This window comes from Ictidomys tridecemlineatus, unplaced genomic scaffold, assembly GCF_052094955.1.
Source record: "Ictidomys tridecemlineatus isolate mIctTri1 unplaced genomic scaffold, mIctTri1.hap1 Scaffold_226, whole genome shotgun sequence".
NCBI classification, from domain to species: domain Eukaryota; kingdom Metazoa; phylum Chordata; class Mammalia; order Rodentia; family Sciuridae; genus Ictidomys; species Ictidomys tridecemlineatus.
In genome coordinates this window covers 430,527-445,113 of record NW_027521950.1, presented here as the reverse complement: position 1 = coordinate 445,113, position 14,587 = coordinate 430,527, and the positions used below count along the sequence as shown (strand labels likewise).

The window sequence follows — 14,587 nt, the reverse complement described above, 5'->3', positions numbered from 1 at the left end:
CCCTTGGATGTGTATCTACTTTCCTAAATAAAGCCCAGTCTATGTCTTTGTCTGGCTCATGCTGAAATTCTTCTCTGATGCATATGCCAAGGACCCAGATAGTCCTGAGATGAGTCAGCCTGCTTCTGGGAATCCTCAGACCCCTTCTCCAGAAATTTCTTCTCCTGTGACAAAGTCATTGGTTGTTGGGAGTGGTGACTGAAGTATGGGTCTTGAACTGTCCTGTGACAGAGGTGATGCCTCTCTTGGGAACTCTCAGGGAGAAGGTGCTATTGAGATAGCCCAGTTGCTGTGGTGACAATAGGAGGTTGTTAGCCACAGAGTTATCCACTTCTTGACCTTGAGGTTCAGATGCCAGCTGTTCAGGGGTAGAAAGTTATGGGTGCAAGCTAATTATTATAATTGGGCTGCTTATAGCTATGATCTTGATTCTGCTTGCTTTAAAGAAACTTTCTCACAAAACCCTTTTAATGATGAAACATAATAAATGTGCTGAGATGACTCATGGTCACTGCACTCCTCCAGAGTGTAATATCTACCAGGTCCCAGCTTTTTCTCTCCCTCTGTGTCTGTCTTTTTTTTATGGTGCTAAGTATGAAATCCAGGACCTGTGCATGCAATGCAAGCACTCTACCATCTATTTGTCTTTTCTAATCCCCTATTGCCCCTCATCTGGTTTCCTGAATTAACTGCAGTGCAGGTCGCAGCATTAGGCCATGAAGATGGAATCCCTTAAGAATAAAATTAGTTTGCTTTTAAATGAGAAGGTAGGGGTTGGGGTTGTGGCTCAGTGGTAAAATGCTTGCCTTGCACATGTGAAGCACTGGGTTTGATCCTCAGCACCACATAAAAATAAATAATTAAATTAAAGTTATTATATCCATCTACAAGTAAAATATACATATAAAGACAAAGTTGCTGTAGGGATTCCCCTTGCCCACTTTTGCCAAGAATGAGTTCTGTGTAGTCAAATAATGATGAGACCTATGAATGGGGCAACTCCAGAGTTTACCAAGGCCAGAGTGCACCTTCTGGGCTGGGATGCTAGTTTTCCTAGAACATTGTGCACTCGCTCCATTTCCAGGCCACTTCCAAGATGGGTGTGGGGAATGGGAATGGGTCATGTTAACATGCCATAAATCTCACTGTTCTTATTGAAATTTGGCCATTTTTCTTGAATAAATGCTCCTCACGTTGGTGTAAGTTTTGATTGATTTTCAGAGGCCTGACAAAGCTGATTGTTGAAAACATTTGTACCTGTTATCAATAGTTCTATGAGGAACAGATTTTTAGGCATCCTCACTATACCATTCCACAAGGCCTGGACTTAGACCAGGATAAAAAGCTTCTGCACATCAAAGGAAACAATTTTCAGTGTGAAGAGACACTGAACTGAATAGAAGAAGATGTGTGTAAATGGCACATCTGATGAGAGGTTAATATCCAGACTACATAAGGAACTAAAAAAAAAAAAACAACCCAACAACCTGATTAAAAAATGGAGAAAAATCTGAGCAGACATTTCTCAGAAGAGACACACAAATAGCCAACAGGCATATGCAAAAGTACTTAGTACCAAAAATTGTCTTTGAAATGCAGATCATAACTACAATGAGATATCATTTCCCTCCACTAAGAATGGTCATTATTAATACACAAAAGATAATAAGTGCTGGCTTGGAACCCTTATATACTATTGGTGGGAATGTCAATTCATAGAGCCACTAGGAAAAGCAGTATGGAGTGTCCTCAAAAATTAAGAAATAACACCAGGATATGATCCAGGAATTCCTCTACTGGGTATTAGCCAAAGGAAATAAATATAGTCTATCAAAGACACCTGCACTCCCATGTTTATTGTAGCACTATTCACAGAGGCCAAAGACACCTGCACTCCCATGTTTATTGTAGCACTATTCACAAAGGACAAAGAACAGAAACAATCTACTGATGAACAGATAATGACCATGTGATACAAAACATACACTGGAATACTATTCATCCATAAAATGGACAAAATCCTGTTATCTTCAACACAATTGATGGAAATAGAGATCATTATGTTAAGGAAGTAAGTCAGGCACAGGAAGACTAGTACCATATGATCTCACTTGGAGATAGAATCCGAAAAAGTTGATCCCAAAAGTTGAGAATTGAGAATGGTTCCAGAGGCTGTATATGGTAATTGAAAAAGGAGGGCTGGGGAAATGTTGACTGAGGGGTCCTAAGTTACAGTTACAGTTATGTAGGAGTAAGAAGTTCTGGTGTGCTATGGCACAGTGGGGTGACTATAGACAACAACAAAGTCCTGTGTATCTCAAGTAGCTAAAAGAAAGTATTTTGAAAGTTTTCACCATAAAAAAATTATAAATGCTTGTAACAACAGACACATTTAACATGATTTAAATCTCACACAGTATTAAAACTTCACATGGCACCTCCTTTAATATATATAATTTTATGTTTATATGTAGCAATTAAAAATAAAACAAAATGAAAAACCTGGCAAGAAGGGCACCAACATTGTCTAGGAGGTCACTGATGATGACTGGTAAGGGCCAAAGTGCTTGCTGGGTGACAACCAGCAACTATTTGGGGATGACTAGGACAGTGGGCAAATCTAGTGCCCCATCCATTTTCATGTTGTCTTTAGTTCCTCTCACAGTAAAGCAGAATTGAGTATTTGATATAGGGACAGGTATAGTGTGTTCTGCAGAGTTGAAAGTGCTTACTGTCTGCCTTTACTGTCTGCAACTTGTGCCTACTTTATACCACTATAAGATGTTGGCTCCTCAAGAGGTAGACTACATAGGCTTAGGATCCAAGGTCAGGAGTCTATAGATGCTCCCACAACAGAAACGTATAGATAGCACCTTTGCTGTTAGACAGTTGACAATAGTGGGAACATGATGTCAAGAGAATAATTTAATAATAATTATAAAATGTCCCACTGTGCTGACCCCCATATGCTTTCTTTGCTAAAAAGCAATTTATCTAACTCTGCTGGACAGGATATGTCACATTCCTCAGCAAAGTACCTGTTATCTGGAAGAAATTTAGGCAGAAAATAATGTTGATAAGAGGAACCCAAGTTACTTTGAAGGGAGAGCTATGTGAAGGGTGTTTCACAGAACAGATTTTGGAATATAAAGATAATTCCTTCTAACCATAAAACCTATAAAAATGATTAAAATTCCATTTAGAACCAGTCAGCATGGGCCAAGGAGAGAGAGTTGTCATGGCAAAGCTAACTTGAAATTTGATGTCACCCTGATGTCAGTCAAAAGTCAAGAGGTGGGCTGGGGTTGTGACTCAGAGGTAGAGCGCTTGCCTAGCATATGCAGAGCCCTGGGTTCGATTCTCAGCACCACATAAAAATAAATAAAGGTATTGTGTCCCACTACACCTAAAGTGTGTGTGTGTGTGTGTGTGTATATATATATATATATATATATATGCCAAGAGATGGGCCTGGGCAGGAAACTTTCCTGGGATCCCCAATACAACTGGAACACAGGAGAGGCAGGTTGTCTCTTTCCTCTCTGAGAGAACCCACTCTCTCCCTTGAGAGTGCTGCCTTTTCCTTTTCCTATCTCTTCAATAAACTCATTTTTGTTATTCTGGCAAAATGTCTGAAATCTTTAGGACTTGATCAAAAGAATTGGGGTTTGAAGAGGTCTTTGCACTATCTGTTTCTTAGATGACCCCAGCTCTATACCATTACCAAGGTCATACTTGGAAAAATGGGGCCCCCTCCTCTTGTGTTAGGATCTGTGGGTGAGGTGGGGATGTTTGCAGGGTATGTCCTCAGGCATGGGTATATGGTGCCAGGTGGTCCTGGTGGAGGTTAGGGTCTCCTAGGTGGATGGGAAGGTAGGGAGGCCCTGGATGGGGCATGGCTAGATGAGAAAAGCTGTGAAGGGAGGTGAGCTGGGTGGTGGCTCACTGAATCACAGAAAAGTGATTGTGGCTGGTGGCAGTTGAGGCTCTGTGGGCGCATGTTCTGAGATCCCCAGGCAAAGTGTGGTGGGAAGTTCAAGGGTGAAGAGCCTTGGGATGAGAGTCTGTAGAGCAGAGAAGGGCCTAGGGATATCTGTTGTCCTAATCTTGTGGGGTCACGCCTCTGTGCACCTGGCCCTGGTGGCTGTGGCTCAGGCATGCTTTGGGGAGACAGCGGTAAGGCTGGGAGACATCACCAGGGATTGCCAGCTTGCATTCTCCTTTCCTCTTGCCCCTCCCATCTCCTGCCCTTACTTTTTTCTTTCCAGCTCCTCTCAATGGCCTGAGGATGAGAACCAGACAAGATAAAACTTAAGGGGTGGCAGAAAGTCATGTGACAGGCATCACGTATGTACACCTGATGGCAGGACTGAGCCTGGGTCCCCTCCTCAGGCCCCTCCACCGCCCCCGCAGGCTCAGTCCCACCTGGTCCAAGTCCTCTTCAGTTGAACTCACCGGTCCGCGCCAGCCAGAAACACTCGGGCAGTAGAAGCAGAGCTAGGGTGACAGAAAAGAGCAGCCAGGTGAGGGTATCCAGAGTCATGTGTGGATTACACTGGAGCGCGAGGGGGTGCCTGTGTGTGCCGGCTGCTTTTTAAAAGATCCGCGGGCGCGGGGGGCAGAGAGCGGAGCTGGGCGTGGAGACTTCTATACATTGGGCTAAGACCGGTTTGGAGGCAGGAGGCAGGAGTCAGGACGAGGCGGGAAGCTGGATGCTAGGCGGGTGGCCCATAGCACAGACCTTCTGTGGGCGCAGCTTGAAGAGGGGTGCCGGGCAGTCCGGAGGAGCTGGGGCCAGGGGTCGCAGCTGGGGCCAGGGGGCGGGGCTGGGGCCCTGGAGTGGGGCTCTGGGATCCACCCGGAGCAGGGGGGAGCGGGGTTCGGGGCGGAGTGGGGAGCGGGGAGCAGGGAATTTGTGCATGCTGGTAAGGGTGAGCAGGGGGTGCTGGGAATTTCTGGGTGCGGGGGAGGCGCGGGGGTGTGGGCCGGGCTAGGCACTGTGGTGGGCGTGCATCCTGGAGACTTTCTAGGCCTCCGCTTTAGTACTTTACTGAAATTTCTCTTTTCCTCTTGCCCGAGACTTTTCACTGAAGGGAGTGAGGCTGCTTTCCCTTGATTTCTGCATCATCGTTTCTAGTCTCCGCCCTTTTCTTTTCCATAAAAATGGTTTGATCAAAGTAGAATCACACCATTCGTGCCTTCATACATCTTCATGTACTTCATCATCATTCTAAGTACATGTATGAAGACACGAATGGTGTGATTCTACTTTGCATACAACCAGAGATATGAAAAAAGTGCTCTATATGTGTAGTATGAATTGTAATGCATTCTGCTGTCACATATAACAAAATAAAAATAAACTAAAAAAATTTTTTAAATGGTTTTATCAAAAACATGTTTTGCAAGTCTTTTCGTCCCAAACAAGTTGTGCTGTTTTTTCTTTCTTTTTTTTTCTTACATGTGTGTTTAAAAAAGCACAGCAGTTTTTTGTCTAGTGGTAACGTGTCCTGTCAGGCAGCTGTTGCTGTACTTGGTGGGGAGGTGGGTGAGGAGCAGGCGCCCACTCAGATCCTGGGACCTGGCCCAGGGAAGCTAGGGCAGAGAAGTGGGCCCAGCTTAGTCATGTCCAGCACACTCTGCTTTTCTTTGCTACCAAAGCAAGCGACACCTTTAAGCTTCTGAGCTGGGATCATGTTCTTGTTCTAATTTGACAATAAACTAGGTTGATTGTCGGACACTGCAGAATCAGGGGAGTTGATAACTAATACTAGTGGCTTTTCAAATACATTTATTTTTTGACATCAGACAGGAAAACTTGGAATGAGTTTGGGAACACTTCTCGTTAGGGAAAGGTGAGCTGTGTCTAGTATTAATGTTTATTTTCAAAGCAAATATGGAGCCCATATACGTTCAGCTGTTCTCAGTATATATCTTAAAATATTACATCTTAAAGATCCTCCCAGACTAGCTCATTTTATAAGGACTTTTCTTTTTCCTTCTGCATGGCAATCTATGGACTGTCCATCAGATTTATATGCAGCCAGCTCTTTGATGAAGATGGTCTCCCATTAGTTACTTTAGCAAAAAGAGAACATTGCAATAATCATACATGTTTAAACCTGTATACAATTTCCTAGAATAAAATGCTGTGCAAATTGATCCAATTTAAAAGTGCATCATTTCATCGAGGGCAACTTTTTTGTAAAAACTTGTAATTGTTAAGACCCAGCGTTGACAAGGGAAGTGAAATTGTTACTATGGTAGGAATGCAAAGCGGTCCAATTTTTCTCAACAAGAATGTGACAGTATTCATAGTGAGCCTAAAATTAACAAAATTTCCAGTGGAGAATAGATTCCCATGTGTTGAAATTGAGTTAAGACTCCCTGGGAGGATAACAAATAATCCCATAAAATTTTTTATCTTGAGTGTGTGGCTAAGGCCAGAGGGTGCAGGCTTGCATGAGAGATAAATTTATGTAGTCTATAGGTATATTTTATTCTATTTAAAATTTTTTTGGGAGCTGAGGATGTGGCTCAAGTGGTAGGCTCTCATCTGGCATGCTTGAGGCACTGGGTTCGAGCCTCAGCATCACATAAAAATAAAATAAAGATATTGTGTCCACCTAGAGCTAAAAAATAAGTATTTAAAAACATTTTTAGTTGTATATGGATTCAATGCCTTTGTTTTTATGTGGTACTAGGATTGAACCCAGTGCCTCACACTTGCAAGGCAAGTGCTCTACCACTGAGCTACAATTCCAGCCCTATGGGCTATATTTTAATTGATTGAGAAATGTGAAATATATATATATATATATATATATATATATATATAGGGGAGGTAACAAGGATTGAACCCAGGGGCACTTAAACAAGTGAGCCACATCCCCAGCCCTTTTTATATTTTATTTAGAGACAGGGTCTCACTAAGTTGCTTACTTAGGGCCTCAGCCTCCTGAGCTGCTACAGGCATGAGCCACCATACTGAGCTCTGTTTTATTTTTAATTGGCTGAAACTTAAATTTTTATTATTTTAAAAAATGGACAGATAATATTGTGTATATTTGTCATGTACACTATAAAGCTTGAAGTATGTATACTTACTCCATTCTTCCTAGTTAACTTTGTCCTGTGAGGTTTTCCAAGAGGCATCCTATTCAGAAAGTCCCATCAGACTATCTGGATTGGTCTCTCTGAAGAACCTGTTGGACCACTAGTTACCACTATATGACCAGGATTGCCACAACTGCCCGGCCAGGTCAGAATTTTGCAGTGTGCCCTGGGCCAGAGCATAGGGCATCCACCAATATCTACACATCTTTTGCTGTGAGTTCTCTCTCTCTTCTGTCTTTGTTTATAGATGATACAGTTGATCCAGTTTTGAAAGGTTTCTCAATGTTTTTAGTGGGGAGAGACAGGGGCCTGCCTCTTGTGAAGGGCTCCAGAATGGTGGTGAAGCTGAATGTCCACCTCCACCTCACATTTTCCACTGTAGAAACCCTGGAGTGTAGGGGGGTGGGCCATGTGTGGTTTCATTCCAGCTGGGAAAGGGAGAACATGGGGAAAAAATGGTCTCTCTTACCACTTGAACCTTGCTTTTCTGGATTTAAATGTTTGTCTCTGGTCACTCTTGTCTGTGGATATTTGTGGGGTGAATTTTTATGGGAGGGGCAGGTTGAAGCTGAAGCACTCCTACATGGCTATCTTCCTAATGTCACTCACACTAATTATCTTTGGGTTGTTAATGTACATGTAAGTTAATTTTGTTATTTATGTATTCTTACTTTTCAAATGGTGTGTGATCAGTATGAATCAATTTTACAGTCAGAAATTAAAATAATTGGTTATAAACCTCCCTTCAATGTCTGGTCCTTTCCATGTTTTTCTGATCACCATCCCTTGCTTCAGACTGGGTGCCACTCTTGTATTGCCATTCATGTTTGGTAGCTTCAAGTACTGAATGATTTTCTGCCTAACTTTAACAGAGACAAGAATTCTAGTGTTCAGCTAAGTGGAGTGAATCTTGGACTTAGAGGAAGAGAAGAGACCTGGAAACAGGAAAATGGGAGTGCTGGGTGTGGGCAGAGAGCCAGGATAAAGACAGTCCTCAGTGTTCTCAGTGAGTTCTAATTTCCCGTTCAAGTAAGTTCCATTCCTGGGCTATGATGAATGTGCACACAGTAAGACTGAACAGTATTCATGTTTCAGACAAACTTGAATAGTGGACTAACCTTATGGAAAATATTAGATAATACCATTTTCATAGTTTTACTTTTTAAAATTATTTTATTTTTATGTGATGCTAAGTATGAAAACCGGTGCCTTGCACATGCTAGGCAAGTGCTCTGCCACCAAATTACAGCACCATTCTGTGGTTTTACATTTTTTAAAATAAGTTTTTATAGTTGTAGATGGACACAATACCTTTATCTTATTTAGTATTATGTGGTGCTAAATGTCAAACCCAGTGCCTTTCACATATAAGGAAGTACTGTTAGTTGCAGAGCAGGCTGAACAAATTTTAGCTATGGGGCAGGCTGAACACTCAGCGCTCACCTGTCTGGTTCCCACCCTTCATTAGCCCTTCCTTTTGGGATGATTATTTTGCACCTTTTCCCTTTACTTCCTCTTGTTGTTTTTTAATTTGAAACCCACACCTAGCCCATGCCCAATCTGCTTGAAGGCAGAAGATGACACCCTTATCAACTACAGTGTGACCCAATCACTGTACACCAACAAGGCAGCTAGCACAGTAAAGAGCTATTAAAAACCTTCTCCTGCTGGGCCCTCTCTCTCTCCTCTTTTTCTCCGAGTCAATCAGACACTGCTGCAATAAAGATCCCTTGATTGCTCCGAGTGTAGTGATTACTTTTCTTTCACCATGAATAGGTATAAACCTGTCTAAGAGAAAGACAGTTTACTGCAACACAGTCTTACCTTTGAATGGTTTTTCTGGATTATTATACAATTCAGAAGTTGAAGTAGGCCTATCAGGAGTAAAGTATATGAAGGATCCCGTATGGGCAGGCACTTAAGAAGATCAGGGTTCTCAACCATCAGGAACTAAGCAGAAGGTGCCAAAGGTGTTGCTGCTGGTGTGCAAGGATAGCAAGACACCAGAGGAAAGGGTCAAAAGATTTCAGTCTTTAAACCCAGAGCTGGAACTCCTAGCACTGTTCCTCATCCTGGCCCCTGTCAGCTGCAGGTCATCTCACTGTGGGTCATGGACACCAGCCCTAAACCTGGGGGAAAATCACAGAAAACTGCCTGGGCTCTAGAACAATAGCCAAAGAAAGCCTGGACTCTGTCCTGCCTTTCTGCCCCTTTTGTTCTGGTGTGTGTGGGGGGGTGGAGGTCGCTGGCTACAAAGGATGTGATAGTAGGTCCCAGCTCTGTCAGTTTATGACTTGGGGACAGGAATAGTCTCCACTGTTAAGATCTGACAGGACACTCCATTTGGCCAGGGCAAATTCATCACTGGGACAAAGCAGTGTTCTTGCTACAACACTATCCCATAAACTAAAAGCCTGGGGAGTCTGGCAGGACAAATAACTGCACCCAGAAAAGAAAAAGACAGAAACTAAGGACAACCTGTGTTTCATAGGCAGCCTCTGCAAAGGGATCTTCAAGAATTCCTAAAGAGAAAAATGGAAAGGGCTTCTTTCATTGCATATCAGTCTGCTAGTATAAGAAAAGGCCCAAATGGAGCCTCTGGGTACAAGTGACAGTGGGGAACTCACTTAAAGTTGATGGCATTGTGATAGTGTTCATGGAGACAGGTCAGGCTCAAAAATGTCATTGAAAGCAACATAGGAGAAAAAGATGAAATCATAATTATTGTATATGTTGGATTGTCCAACCCTCTCCTGGGATGAAATTTGTTATGTAAATTAAATGCACAGATAACATTCATAAGGATTGTTTCAGAATATGAATTTTAAAAAGGTTCCCAAAATAGTAAAGATAAAAGAAAATTACAGGTATAGAAATACATTTTTTAGTATGGAAAATTAGAAGGTAAGAGAAATGTTTCTGAATGAGAAAATATTTTGTCTGGTAAAGTAATATTCTTGTGCTAACGTCCCAGATTAAAGGTGACAAAACTAAGGATGTAAAGTTGTGAATGTCTAAGTAAGTTACAGAAAGTTTGGGGAAGGGGAAGGTGTGTGTTTGTTTAATTTGGCTATAATTTATCTATCAAGATAATTTTATTCTATTTGTTGGGCTTGTGGAAACTAAGTCTTAAAGTAATTAAGGTTTGTATCTTTTTGAAAGTCTGAAATAATTACTTTGTAACTTGTTAATCAAACAACTGTTACTTAAACCTACCAATATAGATGTCACCCTAAGTATATGTGACTAGGTATAATGTATTCATTATACCTAGTCACATATACTGAGAACTATGGCTATCTAAGCCTTGTATAAGTATTATGTAAAAATTTATAAAATGAGGGGCTGGGGTTGTAGCTTAGCAGTAGAACAGAGACCCTGGGTTCTTTCCTGAGCACCACATAAAAACAAAGAAACAAATAAATAAACAAACAAAATAAAGGTATTGTGTCTACTTACAACTGAAAAATATTTTTTAAAAGTTTATAAAATGAAAGTATATGCAAGTTTACTGGCAAGATAAACACTAAGTGCTCTCTTTTATACATTGTATCTGACATTGAAGGACCATGCTCTCAATTGAAGACCTGTCTTATATATGTTTGCTTTGAGTAAGTCAATTTCTTATCATTAACCCTGTTTCCTAAATGTATAAGAAACTTAAGGCTATTGATTTTGTTAATCCATACAGACCTGTGATTACTGTTACTATACACTCTGGATTCTAAAAGTTAAACTTAGTTGAATGCAAAGCTTTGCAAAGTTAGTGTTCTCCAAACTAAAATTATGTGTAGCAAAATCTCTTATTTGTATAAAAATAACAAATTTGGTTGGTATTTATTCATGTAATTTGAGGTTTTATAGCTGTATCAAGTAACATTTTGAATAAGTTATATATATAATTTGGTGTTAATCTTCACATTGGAATTGGAATTTAAATACATTTTTGGAAGCTAATAATGAGAGTCTGATCTGTTTAAAGGTGAAATTGTAAAACAGGGATGCATTTTGCTGCTTTTTTCACAAAAAGAAAGTTAAAATTTCTCTTAGTCTTTGTTTAATTTATGTTTCAGATGTAATGTTGTATTGTGTTTTTTTGTCAGGATCCCCATCTTACCTGAAATAAGAGTCTGCATCCCACCTTACTACATGTTAGAATGGCTGCAAAATAGGCTAGACTTGAGATCATTTAGAGTTGTGATAGGTGGGATTATCTAGAGTTTGATGATAGCTCCAGTCTGGTGGGGGCCAGACTGGTTGGCTGGGCAAGTTGATAGCAAGATGCTCTCACACCCTCTTACAACCTTCTGACCAGCTCCATCTGTCGCTGGACACTTCAGGACTAGTGGTGCTGGGAAACTTGGCTCTCTTCAGCATTTCCAACCAATGCTTCCCCCAGGCAAAATGCCCCTAGTCTGTGAAGTTTCACAGGATTGCCTGGACATGAATGACCCATGCAGACCCACTCACTATCTGACAGATAAGGATGTAAGATACCCCAGGCTCAGCCATGTTGCAGTCCCAGAATCTGAACACCATTTCACCTTGCAGAAAGACCATGAGGGATGTGCTCAAAGGAGGGACCCTGCAAAGAATTGGCAAGATGGTGGCCACCAGCACTCCCAGCAGGAGGACCTTAGGGAAGCCAAACACTAGGCACCCTGGCATAGGACATCTAGGTCTTGGCTGGTGTCCCCAGACAGAGTTGGCTGCACCACGAGGTGAGGTGGTGGTGGCAGCAAACCTGCAAGCATCCTGCCCCCCATCCCCCAGGCACTGGCCAGTGTCTCAAGATGGAGATGGCTATGTGCAATCAAATCTGCAGGCAACTTGGCAATGGACCTCTGGGTGCGGGTGGAAGCAGCAGGACTAGTAATTGAAAGTGAGGTCAGGTTGAGGTTTTTGCGGTTAAAACAACAATAAAAAAAATCACTATCAAGGGTGAAGTTCACTGGGGTAAAATTTCATACCTTAAGCACAAGAACATTTGTTTTGAGCCAGCAAAATGTTTGAGATTGCAATCTAGACTACCTGTTAAGAGTGATCCTTCCATTCTACTTATATGAACCAATTTAGCAGAATCACTGGTTTTTGTTTTGTTTTGTTTTGTTTTTACTCTACAATATAAAGGAAATATAAAATATCATTCATTCTCTACCAAGACTTTTTGGTCAGAGTTCTGCAGGGAATCAGAACCAAAAGACTTATTGTAGAAATTGGCTTATGAGTTATGGAGCCAAGAAATTTTAGTGTTTGTCTGCAGGCAGGAGAATCAAGAAAGCAAGGGGTATAATTTGGTTTGAACCAAAGACCTGGGACTGAGGGCTGATAGTTTAAGTTCTGATCTGAGTCATGGAGACTGAGAAAAAGTGAAGGTTTTTCATATCCCAGAACCAGGAAAGATGGACATCTCAGATCATGCAGAGGAATTTGCCCTTACTATGACTTTTGGTTTTGATGAGCCCCTAAAAGGACTGGATGATGCCTGCTTTTACTAAGAAGGGAGACTTTGCTCAGTCTACTGCTTTGAGAGCAAATCTTTGCCAGAATCACTGTCAGAACACCACCCAGAAATAATGTTTTACCAGCTATCAGGGTATTCCTTAGGCAGTGTGTTGACATATAAAATTAACCACCACATTCATTGCATTTAAAAAATTGTCAATTCATTAAAAATTGTTTAAAAAACAGAGATGTTTATTTAAGTACAACAAAACATATAAAGAGAGTCCCTGAAGTTAAAAATAAAGTCTGCCATGGTATTTTACAAACAATATTGCTTGCACCATCAAGGTTGTTAGCTTTCCATCACTGTGAGGAAACTACTGAAGACAGTAAACTAAAGGAGGAAAGATTAGTTTCTGCCTCACTGTTTCAGAAATTTTAGTCCAAGTTTGGTTGACTGTATTGCTTTAGGGTCTGAGGTAGGGAAGAATATCCTAGCAGTAGGATCTGTGGCAAAAGAGACTGCTCCCTTTATGGTAGCAATGATAAATAATTTATTCTTTTTGAAAGTAGAGATGAGGGGGGGAAGAGAGACAGAGAAGAGAGGAGAGAGAGGGAGGAAAGGGCCTGGGACACAAAGAGCCCTTCAGAGAGTGACCCAGCTCCTGTCCTCATAAAGTTTTCCTCACTTCTCAATAGCACCATAGTCAATACATGGATCTTTGGGGGACACCCCAGTTCTAAACGATAACAAAGGTCAACTCAAGGTGTGGAGAAATATTTGGTTACACAAACCAAGATAGAAACTGTTGAGATTTCTTGTTCCAATAGCCAGAGGCTAAGTGTATATTTCCACAGGTTAGCGAAGGACATGGCTTATCACATTAACGAAAAGTGCAGAATTGAACTATCACAAATCACAATAAAAAAGCTCAAAGTTGGCTTTTCTGCCCGCGGATGCAGCATAGAAAGCATCGTTAAAGTCTCTTTTCCTGCTGCCATCATGTCTAAATCAGTGTCCCCTAAAGAGCCCGAACAGCTGTGGAATCTATTCATTGGAGGGCTGAGCTTTGAAACAACTGATGAAAGTCTTAGAAGCCATTTTGAGCAATGGGGAGCACTCACGGACTGTGTGATTGTGAGACACCCAAACACCAAGCGCTCTAGAGGCTTTGGGTTTGTCACTTGTGCCACTGTGGAGGAAGTGGATGCAGCCATGAATGCAAGACCACACAAGGTAGATAAAAAAGTTGTGGAACCAAAGAGAGCTGTCTCAAGAGAAGATTCTCAAAGACTGGGGGCCCACTGAACTGTGAAAAAGATCTTTGTTGGTGGCATTAAAGAAGTCACTGAAGAACATCACCTACGAGATTATTTTGAACAATATGGGAAAATCTAAGTTATTGAAATCATGACTGACCAAGGCAGTGGAAAAAAAGGGGGCTTTGCTTTTGTAACTTTGATGGCCATGACTCTGTGGATGAGATTGTCATTCAAAAATACCATACTGTGAATGGCCACAACTGTGAAGTGAGAAAAGCCCTGTCAAAGCAAGAGGTGGCTAGTGCCTCATCTAGCCAAAGAGGTCAAAGTGGTTCTGGAAACTGGTGGTGGTCGTGGAGGTGGTCTTGATGGAAATGACAATTTTGGTCATGGAGGGAACTTCAGTGGTCATGGTGACTGTGGTGGCAGCCATGATGGTGGTGGACATGGTGGCAGTGGGGATGGCTACAATGGATTTGGTAATGATGGAAGCAATTTTGGAGATGGTGGAAGCTACAATGATTCTGGGAGTTATAACAATCAGTCATCAAATTTTGGACCCATGAAGGGTGGAAACTTTGGAGGCAGAAGCTCTGGACCTTATGGTGGTAGAGGCCAATATTTGCCAAATCATGAAACCATGATTGTAATGGTGGTTCCAGCAGCAGCAGCAGTAGCCATGGCAGTGGCAGAAGGTTTTAATACTGCCAGGAAACAAAGCTTAGCAGGAGAGGAGAGCCAGAGAAGTGACAGGGAAGCTAAA

General features: G+C 41.7%; 1 pseudogene; it reads left to right on the top strand.

Moving 5' to 3' along the window:
* The first annotated feature begins 13,551 nt into the window (after positions 1-13,551).
* Positions 13,552-14,587, top strand: LOC144373092 (heterogeneous nuclear ribonucleoprotein A1-like; annotated as a pseudogene).